We start from the raw sequence: 24,944 nt of genomic DNA, 5'->3' as shown, positions 1-24,944 counted from the left end.
ATACAGCCAGTCAGCTTCTGTTCCAATACTTTTTTTTAATATTATAATAATCTGATCTTCTGTATGATTAGAGCAAGCTAACAAGTTGAGTAATACGGTTAATGTTTGAAAGTGAAATATATTTATATTTATATATGATTTAATGTATATTATTTTTGTAGGTATGTGACTATAAATATTTTACATTTAAAATTTTGTTCTAGGAATCAGGTCATAAAACATTTGAATAGATATATTATAGTTTGAACAGAGCTGTAGATGTAAAAACACAGTTTTTAAAGGATCTAGTTTTATATCCAACACTAATCCAGCACACCTACTGTAGCTCCATTCAATACATGAGATTAAAAACACACATTCACACACTGTCCTGTAGAGATGATCTCAGGATGTACTGAGAGACTTTATGAGTTAAAGTAAGAAACTGATAAAGTGCTGTAAGGAACTTTACACAGACTTTTGGGTTTAATATATTCACTCTTTTTATTGTTTTATTTTTGCTACATATTTTTCCTTTCTGATCTGTTCCTGCTGTAACACTAGCTATATGTTTCCCACTGTGGGATTAAACAGATGATCTGATATTACAGTTTTTTACAACTGTTTACACACATTTTCCAAGCTCTGTGTCTATTTTTCAAAACTCTACACACAAAACCCACAATTGCTCACACAAAATGCCTCAAATCTCCAGCAAAATGACACACAACATTCAAAATGTCATCAACACATCTCAAAAGCAAGCACTGACCTCACACTGCCAACACCTTTATCATAATATGACATTTTGGATTCATGGTGTATACACTGTTGATCAAAACCTAAAGCTCTTCTTTCATTCAGGGATTCTGTGTTTATTTCCATACAGAAGTGCAGAGAGAAGGTAAAATACTCACAACACACATAAACAATTTTCAAACCCTAAATATTTATTTTTTCCAAATCAATGTTCGGATTAAGGCTGCCACCGTGAATCGACTCAAGTTTAGCTGGACCCGCAGTCCAGCCTCTCTCATGGTCAACCCATGGTTGATCACATGATCAACCAATGTAGCCCTAATCTCATCTGAGACAGCTCTCCTTGCTTCCCTTCTTTGCCTTTGTCCTCTTCCCTGTCCAACTCGTCCTCTTCCTCCCCTTCCAACTCCTCCTCCTCGAACCCGAACTCCTCGTGGACGTCCTCTGCCTCTACCAACTCTCCCGGCTCTCACTTTGTTTCATTCATGGTTCAAAACAGACATCTTGATATTTGATCTATTTATAGGCATATACTTAGCCAATGATTCGTTGGTGTTCAATACAGTAATGAGTGTTTACACATGTGAGGGGTGGGAGTGAAGCACTGGTGACTTAGTGTGGCATTTTGATAGGTTGTGTTTAAAAGATGAAATCAAGTAACTTCCTGTTTGATCTTTGTGTGTTAGGTAGAAACTTGTGTGTAGAGTTTTGCAAAATGTGTGTTTGGAAATTGAAAACTGAGTCAGACACTGAGAATTAGTGTGTGGTTTTGCAGATTTGGTGTGGGGTTATGGTGTTTGAAGGGCATGTTTAGAGAATTGTGTGACAAGTAAAGATTTAGTGTGTAAACAGTTGAAGCTGTAATGAGTGAGTTAATCTGTATCAGTAACTTTAGCTTTACAGATCAGCAGTGGAGTCTTTTAGTGCACTGCCGAGTTAAACACACTATCAGCTCATGAAATAACATCAGTATTAAAACGCTGATCTCTGCATGGAGATCTGTGAGACTCTGCAGAAGCTGAAAGATTTGTGGTGTTTTTACCGGAGATGGAGTCGCTCCACACGGTTTACACGTTATCTTATTTTTCGACGTCAGAGGAGAAATATATCACCTCTCTCTCTCTCCTCTCTCTCTCTCTCTCTCTCTCTCTCTCTGCTGAACACTGTGGAGTTAACTTCCAGTCGAGCTCCGTAAGTAACGACAGGTTAATTCCCGGGTTTTGTATTTAACCGCACTGCGCTGCTGCAGGAGAGACGGGTACTAATTGGATGACTACCCCGCTTGTCCCGCCTCTCGACCTACGCGAAAGTAAGCAGTGATTGGATCTCCTCCTTACTTGTCACTACCTTTTTACAGAACTAAATCAGTTCTGATTGGATTTCGTCCCTGACAAACATTTTCGTCTCGTTTTTATTTTTTTAATACTGTTTTTATTTAGTTATCGTCTCGTTTTTGTCTTGAAAAAAAGCTTAGTTGACGAAGACTATGACGAAAATTATTCCTCAACGAAATGAACACTGATTCTAAAGCAGTGATTGGTCGATCTCCTCTGATTTACTCTCTTAGATCTCTTAGATCATCACCCCACAATTTGCTGGCTGGATCTCAGACTCTTCTTAATTCTAAAGGGGAACTCTGGTGTGAAATTAAATAATACAGCGCTTTTAGCCAAAGCTCCCAACAAGCCACAATGCTAGGAGCATAAACTTACCTGTGGAAAGAAATCACTATTTTTACACCATTAATAAGCCTAAAGCTGTTACACACTTCATGAGTAGAATTCAGAGAGCCCTGATGTTTAAAAAAATAGGCACAGAGAAATTTTAAAGTGATCAGAAAGTTTACTAACTGTGATTTTTAGTGTTGATAATGCTGAGTTCCCTTTCACTCACAGGGTCTCGCATCACTAATCTACTCATCAATGATGTTCATAAACATCAGGACCTCAGAGCATCTAAGAGCTGTGTGGAAGGAAGAACCTGGATTAGAACTTTCAGAAGAAGAGTGGAATCATGCACTGTGAAAAGGTCCATCACTGTTTACATTTCAGTAGAAACAGAACAGCTTACTTTTATCTAAGTGTTGATAATCTTGTAATAGGTGTTGTTATAAAGCTCTATGAAATTAGAACATGTATGTTTGGAAAGTCCTGTGTTTATCCCTGTATTCAGTCATTTTATTTACTTTTAGTTATTTCTTCTTCTTTATGTAATTGTGTAAAATTCATGCATTGTATTGTTGCATGTATTTGTAAATTCAGACCTGAAAATATATAAATCAAGTAAAAAAAAGACTCAGGACTCAAATACTGCAACTCAAATACTTTATTAAATACGTAGGGGTACAGTGGGTTCTCTAAACGAGCAGATTCAACACCAGTAAACAGCAGCCAGAGAAAATCAACATACCATAAACGATATATATATATAGTACATATTACAATATATATATATATATATATATATATATATATATATATATATACTAGGGGTGTCACGATGGAAATGATGTCATGGTCTCGAGCCTCGAAGTGAAAAAGAGGATGGACGATCCCTCCCTCTAAGCTACGCTAATGGTGCAGCACACTGTAGCCGACGCCGCGGACATTGTGACTGCTCAAAGAGCAGCTCTTTCTCCAGAGAATGTGAACATTCTCATCTTCTTAAAGAAAAACTTAAAAAATATATAAAAATAACAGTTGTTTTGTCTAGCCTCAAATATGTTAATAGTTTTGGTACCTTAAGGAGCATCTTTCTCTCAGATAAAGTTAATAATATATCTTTATTAAAGAAAAAGTCTTAAAGTCTTATTTTTCATGTTTAACTGTTATAGTAGGATAGAGTTCAGTTTGTTAAGGCTCTAATTGTTCTAATATTTTGTACATGACTGTTCCTGTATTTTTGTATTATTTATTTTGTTATGTTGCACATTGCTGTTTTAATAGTGCACACTGCTGCTACCAAAAAAAGCCACTAGATGGTATTACATATATATCTTAATTAAATTATTTAAATTTGACCATTAGTGCCTAATGTGGTGTATTACAGATCACTTGTATCACTTTGCATCACTTATATCAAGCCCACCTTTTGAAGTAAGATATTGTAAATTTGATGAATCAAACCAATGACTGACCATAGACTAATCTAAAACTGGCATAGGCCTCTCTGCTGTAAAAAAAAAAAAAAGAACAAACAAAATCGAGAATCGAATCAAATCGTGACCCTAAAATCAGAAATAAAATGGAATCGAGGATTTAGAGAATCGTGATATATATATATATATATATATTACAATAATCACTAACAGTGTGCTGAATGATAAAGGAATAGGGACTTTTTTGTGATTATATATATTTATTATTGAAAGAATGTAAAATACAGTTTATCATATACAGATAAAGAATAGATGAAACAAAGGGGTTAAAAAATTAAGAAGAGCAAAAGAAAAACACAGAAAAACAAAAAGTGACGTTTAAAATTTAACCCACAGCAATGGTGACATCACACACACACACACACACACACACACTACACACACTATACACACACACACACACACACACACACACACAGGGTTATTCTATTTTACACAGAGTCACTGAGGAGCCCAAACCATAAACCCCAATCCCTGCATAGAGGGGCTGAGTAAAGGTGGTGTAGAATGTGTGTAAGTGTGTGAGAGTGTGTGAGTGTGTATCAGAGGAGACTCTGTAGAAGGACAGAGTGCCGGAGGGACAGTCCACATACACTCCTACTCTCCTACAGTCGGAGGGACGAGTGGAGAGAACAGTTCTGTTATTATTGTGAAGAACAGAGTATCTGTTATCAGTGCAGTTCAGACTCCAGGAGTTTATATTCTCTCCAAACATACAGTCTGATCTTCCTCCTTTCCTGCTGATGGTTTTATAACTCAGAGATACAGCAGCTACTCCTCTCCACTCAGCCTCCCAGTAACAGCGTCCAGTTACACCAGTATCACCAGTAACACCAGTTACACCAGTATCACCAGTTACACCAGTTACACCAGTATCACCAGTATCACCAGTTACACCAGTTACACCAGTATCACCAGTATCACCAGTTACACCAGTTACACCAGTATCACCAGTATCACCAGTTACACCAGTTACACCAGTATCACCAGTATCACCAGTATCACCAGTTACACCAGTTACACCAGTATCACCAGTATCACCAGTTACACCAGTTACACCAGTATCACCAGTATCACCAGTATCACCAGTTACACCAGTATCACCAGTATCACCAGTATCACCAGTTACACCAGTTACACCAGTATCACCAGTATCACCAGTTACACCAGTATCACCAGTATCACCAGTTACACCAGTATCACCAGTTACACCAGTATCACCAGTTACACCAGTTACTCGCTCTCTACTCAGAACCTGCCAGCACTTATCAAATCTGTCTGGATGATCAGGATACGACTGCAGCTCCTCTCTCCTCTCCACCCTCCTGTTCTCCTCACTCAGAGAGAGAAGAGGGTTTACTGTGTTTAGATCCAGTGTGAAATCACAGCCGTCTGAAAACAAGAACACACACATTACACACACATTACACACACACTACACACACATTACACACACATTACACACACACTACACACACATTACACACACTACACACACATTACACACACATTACACACACACTACACACACATTACACACACATTACACACACTACACACACATTACACACACATTACACACACTACACACACACACACTACACACACATTACACACTACACACACATTACACATTACACACACACTACACACACTACACACACATTACACACACTACACACACATTACACACACATTACACACTACACACACTACACACACATTACACACACTACACACACATTACACACACACTACACACATTACACACATTACACACACACTACACACACAATACACACACTACACACACTACACACACATTACACACTACACACACATTACAAACACACATTACACACACTACACACACATTACACACACATTACACACACTACACACACATTACACACACACTACACACACATTACACACACTACACACATTACACACACTACACACACTACACACATTACACACACACACTACAATACACACACTACACACACATTACAAACACACTACACACACACTACACACATTACACACACACAATACACACACACTACACACACATTACACACACTACACACACATTACACACACTACACACACACACTACACACACATTACACACTACACACACATTACACATTACACACACACTACACACACATTACACACACTACACACACATTACACACACATTACACACTACACACACTACACACACATTACACACACTACACACACATTACACACACACTACACACATTACACACATTACACACATTACACACACACTGCACACACATTACACACACTACACACACATTACACACACATTACACACACATTACACACACATTACACACACTACACACAATACACACACTACACACACATTACAAACACACTACACACATTACACACATCACACACACACTACACACAATACACACACTACACACACATTACAAACACACTACACACACACTACACACATTACACACACACACAATACACACACACTACACACATTACACACACATTACACACACTACACACACATTACACACACATTACACACACACACAACACACAAACAGACACACTACACACATTACACACACACTACACACATTACACACACTACAGACATCACACATTACACACAGACGACACATTAAACACACACATTACACACACACAGTGTGTGTAATGTGAGTGTGTAGTGTGTGTATGTGTGTATGGTGTGTATGTGAGTGTGTGTAGTGTGTGTATGTGAGTGTGTAGTGTGTGTATGTGAGTGTGTAGTTTGTGTATGTGAGTGTGTAGTGTGTGTGTAGTGTGTGTATGTGAGTGTGTAGTTTGTGTGTAGTGTGTGTATGTGAGTGTGTAGTGTGTGTAGTGTGTGTGTGAGTGTATGTGAGTGTGTAGTGTGTGTAGTGTGTGTGTAGTGTGTGTACGTGAGTGTGTAGTGTGTGTGTATGTGAGTGTGTAGTGTGTGTAGTGTGTGTGTAGTGTGTGTGTAGTGTGTGTATGTGAGTGTGTAGTGTGTGTAGTGTGTGTATGTGAGTGTGTAGTGTGTGTAGTGTGTGTATGTGAGTGTGTAGTGTGTGTATGTGAGTGTGTAGTGTGTGTAGTGTGCTTATGTGAGTGTGTAGTGTGTGTATGTGAGTGTGTATGTGAGTGTGTAGTGTGTGTATGTGAGTGTGTATGTGAGTGTGTAGTGTGTGTATGTGAGTGTGTAGTTTGTGTGTAGTGTGTGTATGTGAGTGTGTAGTGTGTGTAGTGTGTGTAGTGTGTGTATGTGAGTGTGTAGTGTGTGTGTAGTGTGTGTATGTGAGTGTGTAGTGTGTGTGTGTAGTGTGTGTGTAGTGTGTGTATGTGAGTGTGTAGTGTGTGTAGTGTGTGTATGTGAGTGTGTAGTGTGTGTATGTGAGTGTGTAGTGTGTGTAGTGTGTGTGTAGTGTGTGTATGTGAGTGTGTAGTGTGTGTAGTGTGTGTGTAGTGTGTGTATGTGAGTGTGTAGTGTGTGTATGTGAGTGTGTAGTGTGTGTAGTGTGTGTGTAGTGTGCTTATGTGAGTGTGTAGTGTGTGTATGTGAGTGTGTAGTGTGTGTATGTGAGTGTATGTGAGTGTGTAGTGTGTGTATGTGAGTGTGTAGTGAGTGTATGTGAGTGTGTAGTGTGTGTATGTGAGTGTGTAGTGAGTGTGTAGAGTGTGTAGTGTGTGTATGTGAGTGTGTGTGTGTGTATAGTGTGTGTAGTGTGTGTATGTGAGTGTGTAGTGTGTGTGTGTAGTGTGTGTATGTGTGTGTGTAGTGTGTGTATGTGAGTGTGTACTGTGTGTATGTGAGTGTGTGTATGTGAGTGTGTAGTGTGTGTATGTGAGTGTGTAGTGAGTGTATGTGAGTGTGTGTATGTGAGTGTGTGTATGTGAGTGTGTAGTGTGTGTATGTGAGTGTGTACTGTGTAGTGTGTGTACTGTGTGTATGTGAGTGTGTAGTGTGTGTAGTGTGTGTATGTGAGTGTGTACTGTGTGTACTGTGTGTAGTGTGTGTATGTGAGTGTGTACTGTGTGTAGTGTGTATATGTGAGTGTGTAGTGTGTGTATGTGAGTGTGTAGTGTGTATATGTGAGTGTGTAGTGTGTGTATGTGAGTGTGTAGTGTGTGTAGTGTGTGTGTATGTGAGTGTGTAGTGTGTGTATGTGAGTGTGTAGTGTGTGTAGTGTGTGTATGTGAGTGTGTAGTGTGTGTGTAGTGTGTGTATGTGAGTGTGTAGTGTGTGTATGTGAGTGTGTAGTGTGTGTATGTGAGTGTGTAGTGTGTGTGTAGTGTGTGTGTATGTGAGTGTGTAGTGTGTGTATGTGAGTGTGTAGTGTGTGTAGTGTGTGTATGTGAGTGTGTAGTGTGTGTGTAGTGTGTGTATGTGAGTGTGTAGTGTGTGTACTGTGTGTATGTGAGTGTGTAGTGTGTGTGTATGTGAGTGTGTAGTGTGTATGTGAGTGTGTAGTGTGTGTAGTGTGTGTATGTGAGTGTGTAGTGTGTGTGTGAGTGTGTAGTGTGTGTAGTGTGTGTATGTGAGTGTGTAGTGTGTGTGTAGTGTGTGTATGTGAGTGTGTAGTGTGTGTACTGTGTGTATGTGAGTGTGTAGTGTGTATGTGAGTGTGTAGTGTGTGTAGTGTGTGTATGTGAGTGTGTAGTGTGTGTGTGAGTGTGTAGTGTGTGTAGTGTGTGTATGTGAGTGTGTAGTGTGTGTGTAGTGTGTGTATGTGAGTGTGTAGTGTGTGTACTGTGTGTATGTGAGTGTGTAGTGTGTGTGTGAGTGTGTAGTGTGTGTAGTGTGTGTATGTGAGTGTGTAGTGTGTGTGTAGTGTGTGTATGTGAGTGTGTAGTGTGTGTAGTGTATGTGAGTGTGTAGTGTGTGTATGTGAGTGTGTAGTGTGTGTATGTGAGTGTAGTGTGTGTAGTGTGTGTAGTGTGTGTGTAGTGTGTGTATGTGAGTGTGTAGTGTGTGTATGTGAGTGTGTAGTGTGTGTACTGTGTGTATGTGAGTGTGTAGTGTGTGTATGTGAGTGTGTAGTGTGTGTGTAGTGTGTGTATGTGAGTGTGTAGTGTGTGTATGTGAGTGTGTAGTGTGTGTACTGTGTGTATGTGAGTGTGTAGTGTGTGTATGTGAGTGTGATATATATAGTATAGGACACAAGCCATCAAAGTGACAGGTTGACCTTTATTTGACCCCCCCCCCCAACACCTGTTCAATTAATCAATCAAGAATAATGATTAATAGTGTGTATGTGTAAGAGAATATTTTCCTGCTCTTTTTGAAAATGTATGGCTGATAGTTTCCCATCCTCCCAGCTGTTCAGACCCCCCATATCCAGATAATCAATCAATCAAGAACAATGATTAATAGTGTGTAAGAGAATATTTTCCCGCATGAGAATACTTTTACCCACAGCCAAACCTGCTCAGAGGCGCTTCTCTCTCACACACACACACACACACACACACACACACACACATACAGGCACGTACACGCGCACAGACACACACACACACAGTCACGGTTCTGCTCACACACCCGCCAGCCCCGCTTAACCAAACATTCAGTCTCTTGAGTTCACACACACACACACAGTGCAACCAATAAGGAATAATTACGTGTAGATACGTGTACATACGTAATATAACCACGCCCTTTATTCAATAAAAGCAGAGAGGTTACGGTACTCTACCAAACATTCAACAGGCGGTGGTGTTTCTAACGTTACACGGGTAAGAGTTTATAAGATATTGTTTAATTCAATTTATATATTTTATAAAACTATATCATTAAATAATTATTGTTTTATTTGATTTATTCCTTAGCAAAAGATCGGAAAACATGGATGCTCTTACAAAAGCACCAAGAAAGGAAATCGCAGGGTCTGAAAAGAATCATGTATGGCCGCTATCAGACGGTCGATTCTTTGGATTTCGTTTCCACGATGATATGAAATGCGTCACTCTGTGTATCGGTCCAACAGTAAGATTTGAGGATGCGACCGTTTTGATAACTCTTAATGGAGAGGAATGGCATAGCTTCTCAAGACATTGTTCAGTTTTTAACACCTATCTCATTTACAGAAATTGTTACTGTAAACCGGATTACCATGAGAAATTTAATTTAACATGGACACCCTATATACAAACCGGAACAATGTTGCGTTCATTCAATCTATATCCGTATTTAAATGCCAAATCGTACAATGCCAGACTTACAATTGTTCACGAAGTTACAAGTTTATTAAAACAAAACGATTTTTTTGAACAGGAATGTAAAATTGAATTTCAAAATGATGACTTCAACGCAATGCAGACGTACTTTGCAATAATAGACCGTATGTTCATTGAGAGCATCGTTGAAAAACATTAAATCTGATACAGAATTTCTGAGCTTCTGAATGCGTTATCATCAGTAAAAACTGAATAGTTTAGAGTGCAGTGTATCTCTGTGTTTGAGTCTGTGTCAGCGGCAAGATTTGTACCACGGCCTGCTGTATTGTGTTTCTGATCTTCCAGGACAGCTGCGTGACCAATTAGTGATTTCTTACTCAAGACTTGCATGCGCTTCTCAATGTATATAAACACGGAGTTTTGTTCATACGGTCACAAACATTTTCAGAGCTCAAGAATCTCTTTCGTTGGAAGATAATGGAGTCTGGTAAGTTTCCTTTTGGTCTGGATTGATTATAATTATTTTTATTATTATTCATACTAATGTTAATATAGTATGGTTATTTAGAATGTTGCTAGAACGTAATTAGAATGTCAAATAGAATACAATGTTTTTAAACCAAATTATATTATAGTAATGTTTCGTTCTATTTTTTTAAAATAGGTAACATTCAGAAATGTTTTTAATGTGAGTAATTTTATCATGATGAATTTTTAGAAATAATGTGATAAGTTATGTTTTATACTATTGGTGTAATACTGAAAATAATGCTTTTTTTTTAAAAATATTAATAAATTATTTTATTTAATTATTATTATTACACCAGGGGTCATTTATATCGAAAAACCTCCAACTCCATACGGTGAGAAAAATATATATTTTTCTAATTATTGTACACACATTCACACACACATTTTATTTTCTATATTCTCTGTTCTAAGTATGTAATGATTTAATTATTTTAGAACTGACTGCTGAAACAAGAAGCAGCAGTCCCATTTACATCACTGATACTCCACCCAACAGCTCCACAATTCCAGGTAAGTGAAACATTTTTATCAATATTTAAGTAATACAAAATATATATATGTTATTATCTATCATTTATTAAACCTGTGTATTTTCTGTTTGTTTGAACAGGGTGTGATTCTCCTGTGTATGCCAATAACGGTAATCAATCTCCATACAGTGAGCAGAAGATTTTAATTTTTTTCTAAATATTGTACACATACACACACACACACCCCTCCCCTACTCACTCGCAAGCATGATCTGCTCACACACACACACACACACACAGTATTTTAATCAATAATATTATTTATTTTTAGATGTAATCCTGAACTCTCCATCCTACTCCCCAACAATCCCTAGTAAGAAACTTTTTGTCTCATTATTATATTTTTTAAATATTGTGTGCGTATATAATATTGTAAATTATCTTATTCAATGTTTCAATGAATAGATCGTGAATCTGATCAACAATCCCCTGCGAAAGGTTATCAGTACAGCCATAATGACACGCTTTCCGGTAAATATGTCTTATAATTAAACTTGCACATACGTGTATGAAAACACATTAGTGATGAAACGTAATATATTGTTATCTATGTGTGTTTTAGATTCCGATGTTAATGCCAATGATGATCTGAGGGACGATCTACGCGATCTACGCCACCTTCACAAGTCTGTGTCTTTGACGTTCAAGAAACTCATGCGCGTGAAAACACACGGGTCAAGAGTTCAAAGTAAGCATGTTCATGCATTGTGTAAGAAACGTGTGAGCCTTTATATGAATCAATGTACTACCCTACTCAATAAACACCATGTCTAGGAAAAGGTGTGATAATTGTTTTAATGTTGAAGCCAAGAGGTGTAAAATCAGACAGGAATCTGAATATGTCCCCATCACATCCGATCATTTAACTTGTGAATGTGTATCAGATACAGAACTTACACTCAACTTACAGCATGACCATTTCCATCAGTTAAACCAAAGTTTAGATAGACTACGGAATGAATGTAATCCTTCTGTAATAGACGCTGTTAATCGGCTTAACGAAAGTTTAGCTTTAACGCCCGACCTCAATAATGTTACGGAACAGTCTGTAACAACGCCTCAAAATGTAACGCAAGAGTCAAACATAGATTTGTTTCACAATCTAAACCAAAGTTTAGATAGACTTCGGAATGAATGTAATCCTTCTCTATTAGACGCTGTTAATCGGCTTAACGAAAGTTTAGCTTTAACGCCCGATCGCAATAATGTTACAGAACAGTCTGTAACAACGGCTCAAATTGTTGCGCAAGAGCCGATGGTTGATTTGTTTCACAATCTAAACCAAAGTTTAGATAGACTTCGGAATGAAGCGGATAATGAAAATCAACATTCACACACTTTGTCATCTGGGTCTAATCAAGCTTTCAGTGTAACAGTTCACAATAACGAGAATGTACAGGATCAGATAGGATATGGTGTAGAAGGTGAAATACCGTAGGATATACATGTAAACAGGATAGACAGATTCAACACCACAGAAATTAGGCGGTCTCTAAACTTTTCCTCATTGGGAAACGTTGAATCTTTCGATGAATTTTACAACTATGTGATGGAAGTTTTTAACCAAACCGTTGAGGTAGCAAATGGTTATATTGGTCCGAAGGATTCAGTATATGTGGAAATTCAAGGAGATTCGCTCAACGTTTCAGCGAGCGTTGAAGTAATCGACGGAGTCATAAACCCTAATGATATTGTAACAATGATTGAACAAAGCATGCAGAGCAAATTTGAAATTCTTTCCGACGAAACTCTACAAATTGTGATTCGAATTGTACACCCGCCGCGCGGAGGCGCGCGCGTTAAGTTCTCACAAATGTTCAATTCAGAAATTGTTCGGAACAAATTGAAACATCTGTTTGATTTTCAAAATAAAGACAACCTCTGTTTCGCCCTATGTGTTTCCAAACTACTGAATCCAGACCTAAACGATTACCAAGTAGAGCACATTGCAAAACGGTTACAAGCCGATGTAGGGATGTCTGAAAATGACGCCGTTAGCTTTGCCGACATTTCATTGTTTGAAAAGTTACTCAATTGTAAAATCGTAGTGATGTACAGGGATGCTGTCAAAAAAGGGTACTCGTTTTTCCAAAACAGTACGATACCTCACGAAAAAACATTGTTCCTATTCCTGCATGAAAACCATTACTACGGTGTTAAAAACCTTAAGGCTGTGCTGGGTACCGGGTACGTTTGTTCTCACTGCTACGCGGGGTATAACGATGAGAATCATCATAAATGCGAGTACAGATGCAAGGTTTGTCAGGATAACGATTGTCCCAAGCTTCCTAAAAATACGGTGCAATGTCAAGACTGTTTGAGGTTATGTAGAACACCGTATTGTTACGAAAAGCACAAGGTCAAAGACGACTCTGGTAAAATTTTGTGTGAAACTAGATTCTACTGTGCACAGTGTAACACCGTGCAGCATGGTAGAAAAGGGTCCAGCAAACACAGTTGTCGCGCAAACCTATGCCGTCAATGCGGTGCTAAAGTAAACCCTGAATTTGAACACGAATGTTTTATAACGCCTCTAGAAAAGGAAAAGAACAACAAAAAGTACATTTTTTACGATTTTGAAACCAATCAAGAGTCAGGAAATCACATCGCAAATTTTATATGTTGCAGTACTTTTAAGGGTAAAGTTTGGACGGCTGAAGGACCCGATTGTGTTTCAGCGTTTTTTAAACGCTACCGTAGAAAGAAATACAAAGGCTACACGTTCTTGGCGCACAACGCTAGAAGTTACGATTCGTACATTTTATTGAATCATTTGGTCCGAGAGGGGATCAACCCCGACATCATAGCGCAAGGTGGTAAAATATTGTGCTTTGAAGATGTCGAGTTCAGACAGAGATTCATAGACAGTCTCTCTTTTCTCCCTATGAAGCTGAGCGCGATTCCCAAGGCTATGGGATTCAAGAATGAAAAAAAGGGTTATTTTCCTCATTTCTGGAACACTCTTGAAAACCAGAATTACATCGGCCCATACCCGGCAGCCAAATATTACGGTGTAGACACCATGATGGATAAAGAGAGACAAGAGTTTTTTGAATGGTACAATACTCTGTCTGGCAAGGTGTTTGACCTCAGAAAAGAGTTGGCCGATTATTGCGTGAATGACGTTCACATTCTCAGAAAGGGGTGTTTAGCATTCAGGGAGCAGATAATGAGCGGTACGGGTGTAGATCCTTTCAAATGCATCACCATAGCCAGCGTCTGTTTGAAAATCTTTAGAACACATTTTCTGACGGACAATACCTTGGCTATACCACCGCATGATGATTATATCCGCAGGCAGAAGTCGTTCTCAAACTCTGCTATTCAATGGCTCGAGTACCTCTCAGACAGAGGGAAAATTCCGATTCGACACGCTCTCAACGAAGGTGAAGTTCAAATGGGTCAATATTTTTTAGACGGTTATTTTACCGACGGCCACACGCAAAATGCTTTTGAGTTCTTAGGATGCTTTTTTCACGGATGTGATAAATGTTTCCCTGCAAACGCGCGTCACCCTCTAAGTAAAATAGGACAAACCTTCGAAGATGTTAAACAACACTCTTTGCAAAAAATTAAGAATTTGCAAAACATCTACAATATGCACGTTACAACAATCTGGGAACATGCGTGGAACGAAATGAAAAGGACAGATCAGGACGTAATAGCGTTTCTCAAACGTTTTGACTTTCCCGAGCGTTTGAAACAGAGACAAGCTCTTTTTGGCGGTCGTACAAACGCGTTACATTTACATTACGTAGCTCAACCCGGAGAGAGAATCGATTATTACGATTTTACATCGTTATACTGCTACGTAAACAAGACAAAAAACTACCCCGTAGGTCACCCAACCATCATTTTCCGCGATTTTGAACCGTTGGAAAATTATTTGCCTCTTCAGAATAAAAATTTTACCCCCTAGGGGTCTTTGGGCCCCCGTTCTCCCTTATAGGGTGAAAAACAAGCTTTTGTTCCCTCTGTGTAGGGTGTGTGCCGAGTTACAACAGCAGCTATGTTGTAAACATGCTGACGAGGAGAGGGCTCTTACGGGTAGTTGGTGTAGCGTGGAGGTTATGAAGGCTCTCGAAAAAGGCTACAGAGTGTTGAAAGTTTTTGAAATCTGGCACTTTCCTAAACAGACGCATGATTTGTTTGCCGGATACATCAACACGTTTCTCAAGACAAAACAGGAGAGCTCAGGTTACCCGTCTTGGGTAAAGGACGAATCTGATCAAAAAGAATACGTTAAAAGGTACAAGGAAAACGAAGGCATAGAACTCGATCCGTCTCGCATAGAGGTTAACCAGGCCAAGAGATCTGTGGCAAAGTTGGCGTTGAATTCTTTGTGGGGTAAGATGTGTCAGAGGTCTGATAGGATTAATACTTGTCTAATCAGCGATCCCAACCAATTTCTAGAGTTCATGTTCTCGGACACGTACGACGTAAGTCACTTTTCTTTTCTGAACCGTCAGATGGCGCTGGTTCAGTGGCGTTACGCAGACACCAGATTCATCAAACCGAGTAAAGCTAACGTGTTTATCGGAATATTCACTACCGCTTACGCTAGACTCAAGCTGTACAAGCTGATAGATGGTCTGCAACAAAGATGTCTCTATACGGATACAGACTCTGTCATTTTCAAAAGTAAAGATGGCAATTGGATGCCCCCCCTAGGCGATTACTTAGGCGAGTTAACGAGTGAAAATAATGGCCGTACCTAACTCGTTCGATGCTAGACTTCAACTTCCTTTTTCTTGTATAGTTTGTGGACCCAGCAATAGAGGAAAATCTTTTTTCATCAAAATGTTACTTGAAAATTGTACGGACTCAATGTCTAAAATTCCGGACCGGATTGTATGGTGTTACACTTGCTGGCAACCCCTCTACGACGAGTTGATGGACAAACTAAACATTTATTTTGTTCAAGGTATACCTGAATCATTGTGCGACGATGAACTTTTCCCTCCGCACAAAACAAACTTGTTGGTGATTGATGATTTGATGGAGTCCGCTAGCAAGAGTGAGGAAGTAGAAAAGGCTTTTACAAAATATACCCACCATAGAAACCTCAGCGTGATCTATTTGGTTCAAAATTTGTATTTTCAAGGGAGAAGTAGCAGAACTATAAATTTAAATACCAATTACATGGTGCTTTTTAAAAATCCTAGAGATAAGCTACAGATCAACGTGTTGGCGCGTCAGATGTACCCCCGTAACAGCAAGTACTTTTTAGAATGCTTTCAAGATGCTACCTCTAGACCCTATGGGTATTTATTAGTAGACTTGAAAGCTTCAACGCCAGAAGATCTTAGTCTCAGATCGGGTTTGTTTTTACAGGAGGTTCCTGCGGTGTACGTACCGAAGAAAAAGGTTTTCACATAATGTCCGATCGGTTGAAGAGAAATTATCAGGTTTTGAAATCGCTACATCAGGCATCACCTCGAGAAAGGAAACTTATACTGCGTCAAGCTCCCACAGACCTCGTACTAGCCATTTGTGAAATAGCATTAAATCTACTGAGAGGACGCATTCCTTTAACGGCTCAACAGTACGCTCGACTGAAAAGACAAAAAAAAGCGATTCAACTTTTTGCCGATAAAAGAAAATCTGTAAAGGTTAAAAGAAATACTATTAATCAATCCGGAGGTTTTCTTCTACCTTTGCTAAGCGTCGCGGTACCCTTCATCAGCAGCTTAATAGCGGCCCGTCAGAAATAGCATGGAAAACGCTGTGAAAATGTATCTGGTACCTCAGCAGCAACTTGATAAGATTAATTCTGTGTCGAGCGGAAAACCTAATGTTAGACAGACGGTGGAAAATGATCTGGATGCTACCATGAGACATATTCTGAATAGGTCTGATTTGATGCCTTACGAAAAGGCCAAACTTTATGCCTCGGTCTTGCAAAGATTCCTAAACATCGTCAAACAAGGAGATGAGGAAACGGCTCAATTAACTCTGTCCCTGCCCGTAGACTCTAACAATAAAACAATACCGGAGACCGATGTGGATCGCGGTGCGTCCGAAGACGTAATTGTCAAAGAAGTAATCGGAAACATTCCGGCAAGAAACAGAAAAAATGCTTCTTTCATCATGGAAAAAATATCCAAATCTAGCGACGTAGCTTCCTGGAATGATAAAGGTGAATTCATTTTCAAAGGAAGGACGATCAGGGGTTCACACGTATTGGATTTGATTAAAAACCTCACGGCCCCTCAAAAAGTGTTGGATGATCGCAGACCTTTGGGGTGGATCGAGATGTTAAAAACTGTAGCCGGATTGAATATACCCTTTTCAACTATACCTAACGTCGGCGTTCGACGTAAGATATCGGACATTAAAAGAGGCGATCCTTTGTACTCACCAAGCTCAACTTCTAAGAGCGATGACTCTGACTCTAGCATTGACACTCTTGAGCCTGTTTTCAAGTCTCCTCGTTTTACCTCAACACCTTGGATAAGTTTTTAATCGTGCATGTCTTTAAAAATGTTATAAATGATGATGATGATACAATGTAAATATTTGTTATTCTTTATTTCATTAAATGTATATACTTTAACATGTTTTACATCTACAGAGTCGTTATTTCACACTACACTCTAGTTTATGCACTGAACACATTTCACAAATTGTTTTTTATTCACTCTGGGATAAATATTTTTTACAAAAGCTTTAACCATATCATCGTTTCTTTTCAAATCATCCGTATACATAGACATAATTTGATTAAAAGAATAGCCTCTAGCTCTGTGACACAAAAAGAATACGCAGTGTTGCCCGCAGTAAGTCGAGTCACTCCTTTGAACTTGTTTTGAGTTGTGTTTTATTTCACAACAGTTCTTTTTAAAAAAAGAATGAATAGAATCATGAAAGAGTTCAGAGTTTGGCGGATTTCCGTACGAATCAAAAAATTCTCCCGAGGCGTCATCGTTGAGACATATGGCCAACCAGTGTTCTCCGGGCATGTAGCTGGGGTGAGTGTTTACGATGAAAAATGCCGGAGCGCGTTCCACCTTATTCTCGGGTAGTTCATCGCAAGGAAACACACCGTAGAATATCTTTTTCGCAGGAGGATAACTTTTCATCAGCTCGGAAAGTTCTCTGGTGTCCATAATTACTGATAATCGATGAGGACGTTTCGTCGATTATTGATTTCCAGCATAGAGTCGAAGCTGGCGTATACAATTAGATTTACCGTTCTCGGTAGAGGGTTTCTGAATCTGAGTTCCAACCTCATATTTCCCGACTTTATCAAAGATAGATGTTGTCCGCAATCATCCGGGCTCAGGTTAAAAGCTAAAAGGGTGTATCCTTGAGAATAATCCTGGCGGTTTATAGCCAAAGCTTGATCCTTTAGATTTTTCCCCGAAGCTAAAACCAACGAATGAAATTCGCGGACGGCATTACCGCTTTGAAAATTAGGTTGAAACGGTTTTGCAGGGTGCTGAACACCGTCGACGTACAAAGCAATAAACTCTGCATCATTATGTTTAAAGTTAAAAGGATTTTTATCATATGCACCGATAAATGCGTCATTATCAATCATACCAATTATAACCGTTTTAGGGAGAGGTCCGAGGAATAAATTCTCTTGGGTGCATACGCGACTCCCCACAGGTAGGCTAAAAGTCTTCATACACACTCTTTCAAGCGAGTATTTAGCCGTAGCGTTAAGTAAAGCCTGCGCATGCCCCATCTTGACAGCCGGGGAAACGGAGACTTTTTTTACGTACAGAGAAGCCGTTAGTATTTTAAGTGTGTAATCCCTGGCTCCTTCTTTCATCATGCAAAATTCGTCCTTACTTCGAATCATCTTAATTTTCAAGTCAACTCCGTTCAGTAAAAGTTTTTCTTGAAAAAATATATCGGAGTGGATATGACCTATTAAGTCAAAGATTCTACTTTCTTGGCTGTAAGAAGACCTGATTTTGAAGCCGTTGTTACGTCCTTGAGGATCGGTCGCGTCCATGTGGCCGTACGAGTCTTTGTAAAATAATCCTGCGGTGAATTGTGTATCCAAGGTATGTTTGCTATAGTTAAGAAGCAATTCCATTATTGCCCTGTAGGGGTAGGTATTACTCGACTGGCTGATGAGTCGATCTCCCAGCATGACGTCTACTTGTGAAAAAAGAGATGCTATAGGATAGTTTATTACACCCACCTTTGAATCGTTAGCCAAGTCTGTACCGTCAGAATTTTGTGATTTTACATCTCAGGTGTAAAAAAGTGTTGTTCAGATCTAGGTAGTCTTCACCATTTCCTGCCACGTAAAACTCCAAGGGTCCCTCATCAGTCAGAGCCGAAAGAGGAGGGATTTCGACGTAAGTATACTTTTCGACGCTAGTCTGCGTGTACGGCACTGTAAATAAATCTAATTCGGACTTGGTACATTCGGTTGAAAGTCTGTGAAGTAAAGCCATGGTTTTAGAAAATGTTCACCTTTCTTCGTTTATCCGAGACTGAGGGAGAGCGCTTGTTGCTCCTCCGTTTGTGTTTTTTCAATATGATCTTTTTCAGACGTCTTGCGTTTTTTATTCCCAATCGTTTTACGCATTCCCGGAGGTCTCCTAAAGTTCTTGTAGGCAAATGCCGCGAGACCGTCACCCTCTTGTTTTTGCGATTTAGATTTTACGACGTTGCTTACCACGTCGCTTACGATACTTTTTGCAGCGGTTTTTAAATGAGGTTTAGCAATCGTTATTCCTCTTTTTAAAATTGGTACCGCCATTCTAAAGAGTGATTTGAAGATCCCTCCTAAGCCCGAGCCGTACATCACCGGGGAGCCATAGTACCCCGGAAGACCGTTGCCTGCTTGATGCTTATAATAGTCCACATAGATCTGAGGGTCTACGTACCTTTCACCAATCATTGTTCAAACACGAAAGGAATGCTTTGCGGGTCTAAAATGAAGTTTAGCAACAAATTTTCCGTAGAGAAAACGAATATGTTTGTTCTGATCGGATTTTACCTCTATAACTAAATCGTTGATAAGACTCTTGCTCACAGGTACTTAATGCGGCTTGTCATAAGTTATTGTGACAATTTCATTGTTTTTCCCGCTTATATGTACGCATCTCAGTAGCGGTACAAAACTATCGCCGACCCTTTGATGATGAATAATGTCTGAATAAACAAACATGGTGTAAAATCCTGCATGAATATCGGCCAGATAGGGCGCTTCAGGGTTACTCTGAGTGAGGTCCGTAGCGTCATCCCATTGGAAACGCTCAACGAATACGGTTTTTTGGTTTCCATGCGGATTTTGTTGGTCTGAGCATTATAAACAGTAGTTAGGTCTAAAGCTAATTTTTCTAAAGTCGCATTCATTTCACGAACCACTTGTTCTATGTCACCGTAATACCCTTCACTCATATGACAGCTATACAATTCTTGATTTATTCCATCATCGTAGCGGACAAAAAAGACGGTTTCGCGATCCTTCAAAGAGTACCACGTGTGGGGGTATTGCACTTCAGCGAGAGCCACCTCCCAATCGCCCGTCAACTCTATGGGCTTTGCAAATTTAGTTGTGTAACACGAAATCTTATTGTTGGGATACACGTGATTGGAAGAGTTGCTGGGGAGAGTCACAAAGAAACTGTTCTCTTCCATGATGCGCTGTTTATGATAATCGGTCATTACAAACGAATCTACTTATTCTTTGACTATGTTCACAATGTCTTTGGCCGGGATCCACGAGTTGAATTTATCCGGCCACCCCACCCATTTCACGAAACACATTTTTTTCCTATTTTGCATCCTTTCTTGTATTATTTTTTCTATTTTAAAGGATTTGTCTTTTCCGACTATAATTTTTTGCAGTTCCGGTTCGTAAAACGTACCCGTTATTTCTTCACCGTCGGCATCGTGTAGTTTATATACCGGAGGATCTCTCGGAATCCTTTCGGAAATTGTAAAATATTCATCCGTATAGTTTTGTTCATAACCCTTTTCAAAATGTGCTTTTAGTCGCGAAATCCTGACAACGTCACCGATCTTAAACTTGAAGCGTAGTTTTTTTAACTCTCGAAGGAAACAGTCCGTACAAGGTTTTAAAAACTTTGAAGGAGTTTGTTTCATCAACCTCGACAGGTTTCATTTTGATGCTGCTGTGGTAGTTATGATTGTACGAGTGAACCAATTCCTGAACTACATCGATGTACTTTCTCGTATTAACTGCTGTAAAGTATTTCCACATTTTATTCCTCAAGGTCCTATTAAACCTTTCACAAACAGATGCTTTCTGACCCGTACCCGTAGCAAAGTGAACGATGTTGTGCTTTTTCATTAATCCTTGAAAATTTTTGTTGAAAAATTCTTTTCCTTGATCCGTTTGCAATTTTTTAGGAACACGCCCTTCCTTAAGAATAGAATTAAAAGCGTCGGTCACCTCAACGCCCGTCTTGTTTCGCAATACGCGTACCCAAGCGTATTTAGATAAAATATCTATACACGTTAACATAAATTTCATATCTTTGTTATCCTTTGACAAGTTTGACATATCCACTAAATCGGCTTGCCATTGTTCATCCATGTTTTTCACAAACACTCTGTTTGTTTTAAATTTTCCTAAAACAGGTTTGTGAAGAGTATACGCGTCCTGCGCAGACAGCCAGTTTTTAACATCTTTAATATTCGCTCTTGATCCTTTTTTCTCAAAAATTGCCCTTTGTAAACTCTCAACCCCTCCGTAAGACCCAGGGTTGGAGGGGTCATAATAAATCTTTTTCAACAAGCCCTCAGTCATTGTGCTAGGTCTCACCAATAATGGACAGAGAATAAGAATGTAATCAGCTTTTATTACTACAAACTCAAAAGCCTTGTTAAATGATACACATTTACATTATTTTGTTTTTCATTAAAAAAAGATATCAAACAGTTTACAGTTTTTTCAACATGAACATGTTTCTTAACTATCATTTTCAAAACACATGCGTCGGTTATATAGGTATGAATACACATTAAAAACTTAAACTTTAAGTAGGTCTGTGAATGACAAACTTGAAAAACTCTCCGTTCAATTACTTTGCAGAGTAGAGACGTTATCCGAACTTTTATTCGGCTATGGGTGAAAGCTTGGATGGAAGAGACGATGTTACCCATGTGAGCGCCGTTTCGGATGATTCCAGAGAACTGTGGAAATCCCAGTACTCAACAGTGTCCTCGATCACCGTATCGTTGTAGATAGACGCAGTTTTATGCTTAATGTCTCTCAGAGCCGTCTTGAAGTCAGGTTCGTCTCGCAGTTGGCACACTGTAGTTTCAGCCGCTGCTTGGATTTTTTCCAGAGACGGTACATGTGAGATACCGCACAACTTTAGAGCTCTGGCCAAGGTGTATTTCAACCAAGGTCTAAACAACTTTGTCAAAAGTCTTTTAGCGTTGATGTGCAGATAGAAGTCTTCAGGATCATACAGACACGAATGTTGTCCCTGACTCGGGTGATCGGTGGCGCATCAGTTGCAATGCTCTCTCAGATCCTTTTCAATGATTTTGTCCAGCAGATCCCCGGTGACAGCGCGGATGATGGAGAGCATGGTCGTTCCGATACATCCATCGATGTCATCCGATGTACCCGGTTTGGTTGATCCTGGGGTAAGACCCTCCATGACCGGAGAGTACGAGTACAGGTTTAAGAGTTCTTGAGTCATTTCAACCGCGGATTACCCCCGACACAGCAGCGTGTATAGAACAAGTATGACTCGTAGATAGAGACGGTCTTAATTTATTAGTTAGATAGTATGGTAGGCGTTGCTTACGTTTGGACTCCGCCCCAGGCTCTTTCACATACATTTCACATACTCTTTCATGAAACCCCATATGGTCTAGCGGTAAGGATTCCTGGCTTTCATCCGGGCGGCCCGGGTTCGACTCCTGGTATGGGAATAGTATTTTTATGTATTTATTTTTAAATTACTAATTAAATAACTCTTAAACACGTGTAAACACTACAAAAGTTTCTACATAACATCATTATTTTGCTTGATGATGCACGACATGCATGGTGTCGGCTATGTTTGAAATCTTGCGATCTTCTGCTGTGACATACACAATGGTGATTTCACGTTTAGGATACTCTGCGAAAGGATTGTCGGTGAGAGAATCAAAATAATCATTCAGTCTCATCTTAAGTTTCTCCAGTCTCTTAATGTTATACACTGTTTGACGATTATGCAACATTCTCTCATGTTCTCTTTCCAATCATTCCACTTCAGCTTTATGAAGGAGTTGGCGGTTCGACTCTGATCACTGTTTGATGGCTCAAAGCGTACTTCTTCCATAGACATGATAGTAACGACTGAACCGTCAATCCTGGAGATTTTTAGTCCGTAACAGAGTTCTGATGACTCGCACGGGGCTATCGAAATATAGCAAGTCTCAGACTCTGTATGCGATACGGTTCTAGAGTTCATAACTCCTACCAATCCTTCACAGTGGTTTGTGAAACACTCCCAATCTCCTATTTGAAAAGTGATTCGACATGTCGCATCTTCAAACATCTCTGTTGGTCCGGTAAGCAGAGTAACATGGTACACATCTTTGTGGAGACAGAATCCAAAGAATCGACCGTCTGATAGCGGCCAAGCACGCATTTTTTCAGACTCAGACTCAAGAGACTGAATGTTTGGTTAAGGGGGGCTGGCGGGTGTGTGAGCAGGACCGTGACTGTGTGTGTGTGTCTGTGCGCGTGTACGTGCCTGTATGTGTGTGTGTGTGTGTGTGTGTGTGAGAGAGAAGCGCCTCTGAGCAGGTTTGGCTGTGGGTAAAAGTATTCTCATGCGGGAAAATATTCTCTTACACACTATTAATCATTGTTCTTGATTGTTTAATTATCTGGATATGGGGGGTCTGAACAGCTGGGAGGATGGGAAACTATCAGCCATACATTTTCCAAAAGAGCAGGAAAATATTCTCTTACACATACACACTATTAATCATTATTCTTGATTGATTGATTATCAGAATATGGGGGTCTGAACAGCTGGGAGGATGGGAAACTATCAGCAATACAATTTGAAAAAGAGCAGGAAAATATTCTCTTACACATACACACTATTAATCATTATTCTTGATTGATTAATTGTCAGGATATGGTGGGCCTGAACAGCTGGGAGGATGGGAAACTATCAGCAATACATTTTCAAAAAGAGCGGGAAAATATTCTCTTACACATAAACACTATTAATCATTATCTATGATTGATTGATTGAACAGTTTTTTTGGGGGGGGGGAGGGCGGGGTCAAATAAAGGTCAACCTGTCACTTTGATGGCTTGTGTCCTATACTATATATATAGTGTGTAGTGTGTGTATGTGAGTGTGTAGTGTGTGTAGTGTGTGTATGTGAGTGTGTAGTGTGTGTATGTGAGTGTGTAGTGTGTGTAGTGTGTGTATGTGAGTGTGTAGTGTGTGTAGTGTGTGTAGTGTGTGTATGTGAGTGTGTAGTGTGTGTAGTGTGTGTATGTGTGTGTGTAGTGTGTGTAGTGTGTGTATGTGTGTGTGTAGTGTGTGTATGTGAGTGTGTAGTGTGTGTAGTGTGTGTATGTGAGTGTGTAGTGTGTGTATGTGAGTGTGTAGTGTGTGTAGTGTGTGTATGTTATTAATAAACATTGTTATTTAATAATAGGTCTTTGCTTCTTCAGTGTTGTAATGTTAATTTACATAATTCTGAACAGATTTCGCTCATTTAAAAAGCCTGAAAAAGTTTTTAAAACGCTCAGTTTTAACTTGTTACTCATGAAGAAATGTGGGGTTTAAATCAGGCTC

At 39.4% G+C, this 24,944-nt stretch overlaps 1 protein-coding gene and 1 long non-coding RNA gene across 2 annotated transcripts in view; one reads left to right on the top strand and one right to left on the bottom strand.

The window, feature by feature from the left end:
* The window catches only part of LOC111190621 (NACHT, LRR and PYD domains-containing protein 12-like), a 407,924-nt gene that overhangs the window by 343,969 nt on the left and 39,011 nt on the right, over positions 1–24,944 (bottom strand). The gene's annotated exons all lie outside the window — the stretch shown is intronic.
* On the top strand, positions 11,259–12,376 carry LOC125785725 (uncharacterized). Its single transcript, XR_007428058.1, has 4 exons — positions 11,259–11,309; positions 11,453–11,494; positions 11,587–11,652; positions 11,744–12,376. It is a non-coding gene; the product is annotated as an uncharacterized LOC125785725 (long non-coding RNA).

The sequence above is a fragment of the Astyanax mexicanus genome, chromosome 1 (genome assembly GCF_023375975.1).
Source record: "Astyanax mexicanus isolate ESR-SI-001 chromosome 1, AstMex3_surface, whole genome shotgun sequence".
Classification (NCBI taxonomy): domain Eukaryota; kingdom Metazoa; phylum Chordata; class Actinopteri; order Characiformes; family Acestrorhamphidae; genus Astyanax; species Astyanax mexicanus.
The sequence above is the reverse complement of the archived record's forward strand: the minus strand, read 5'-3'. Positions and strand labels throughout refer to the sequence as shown.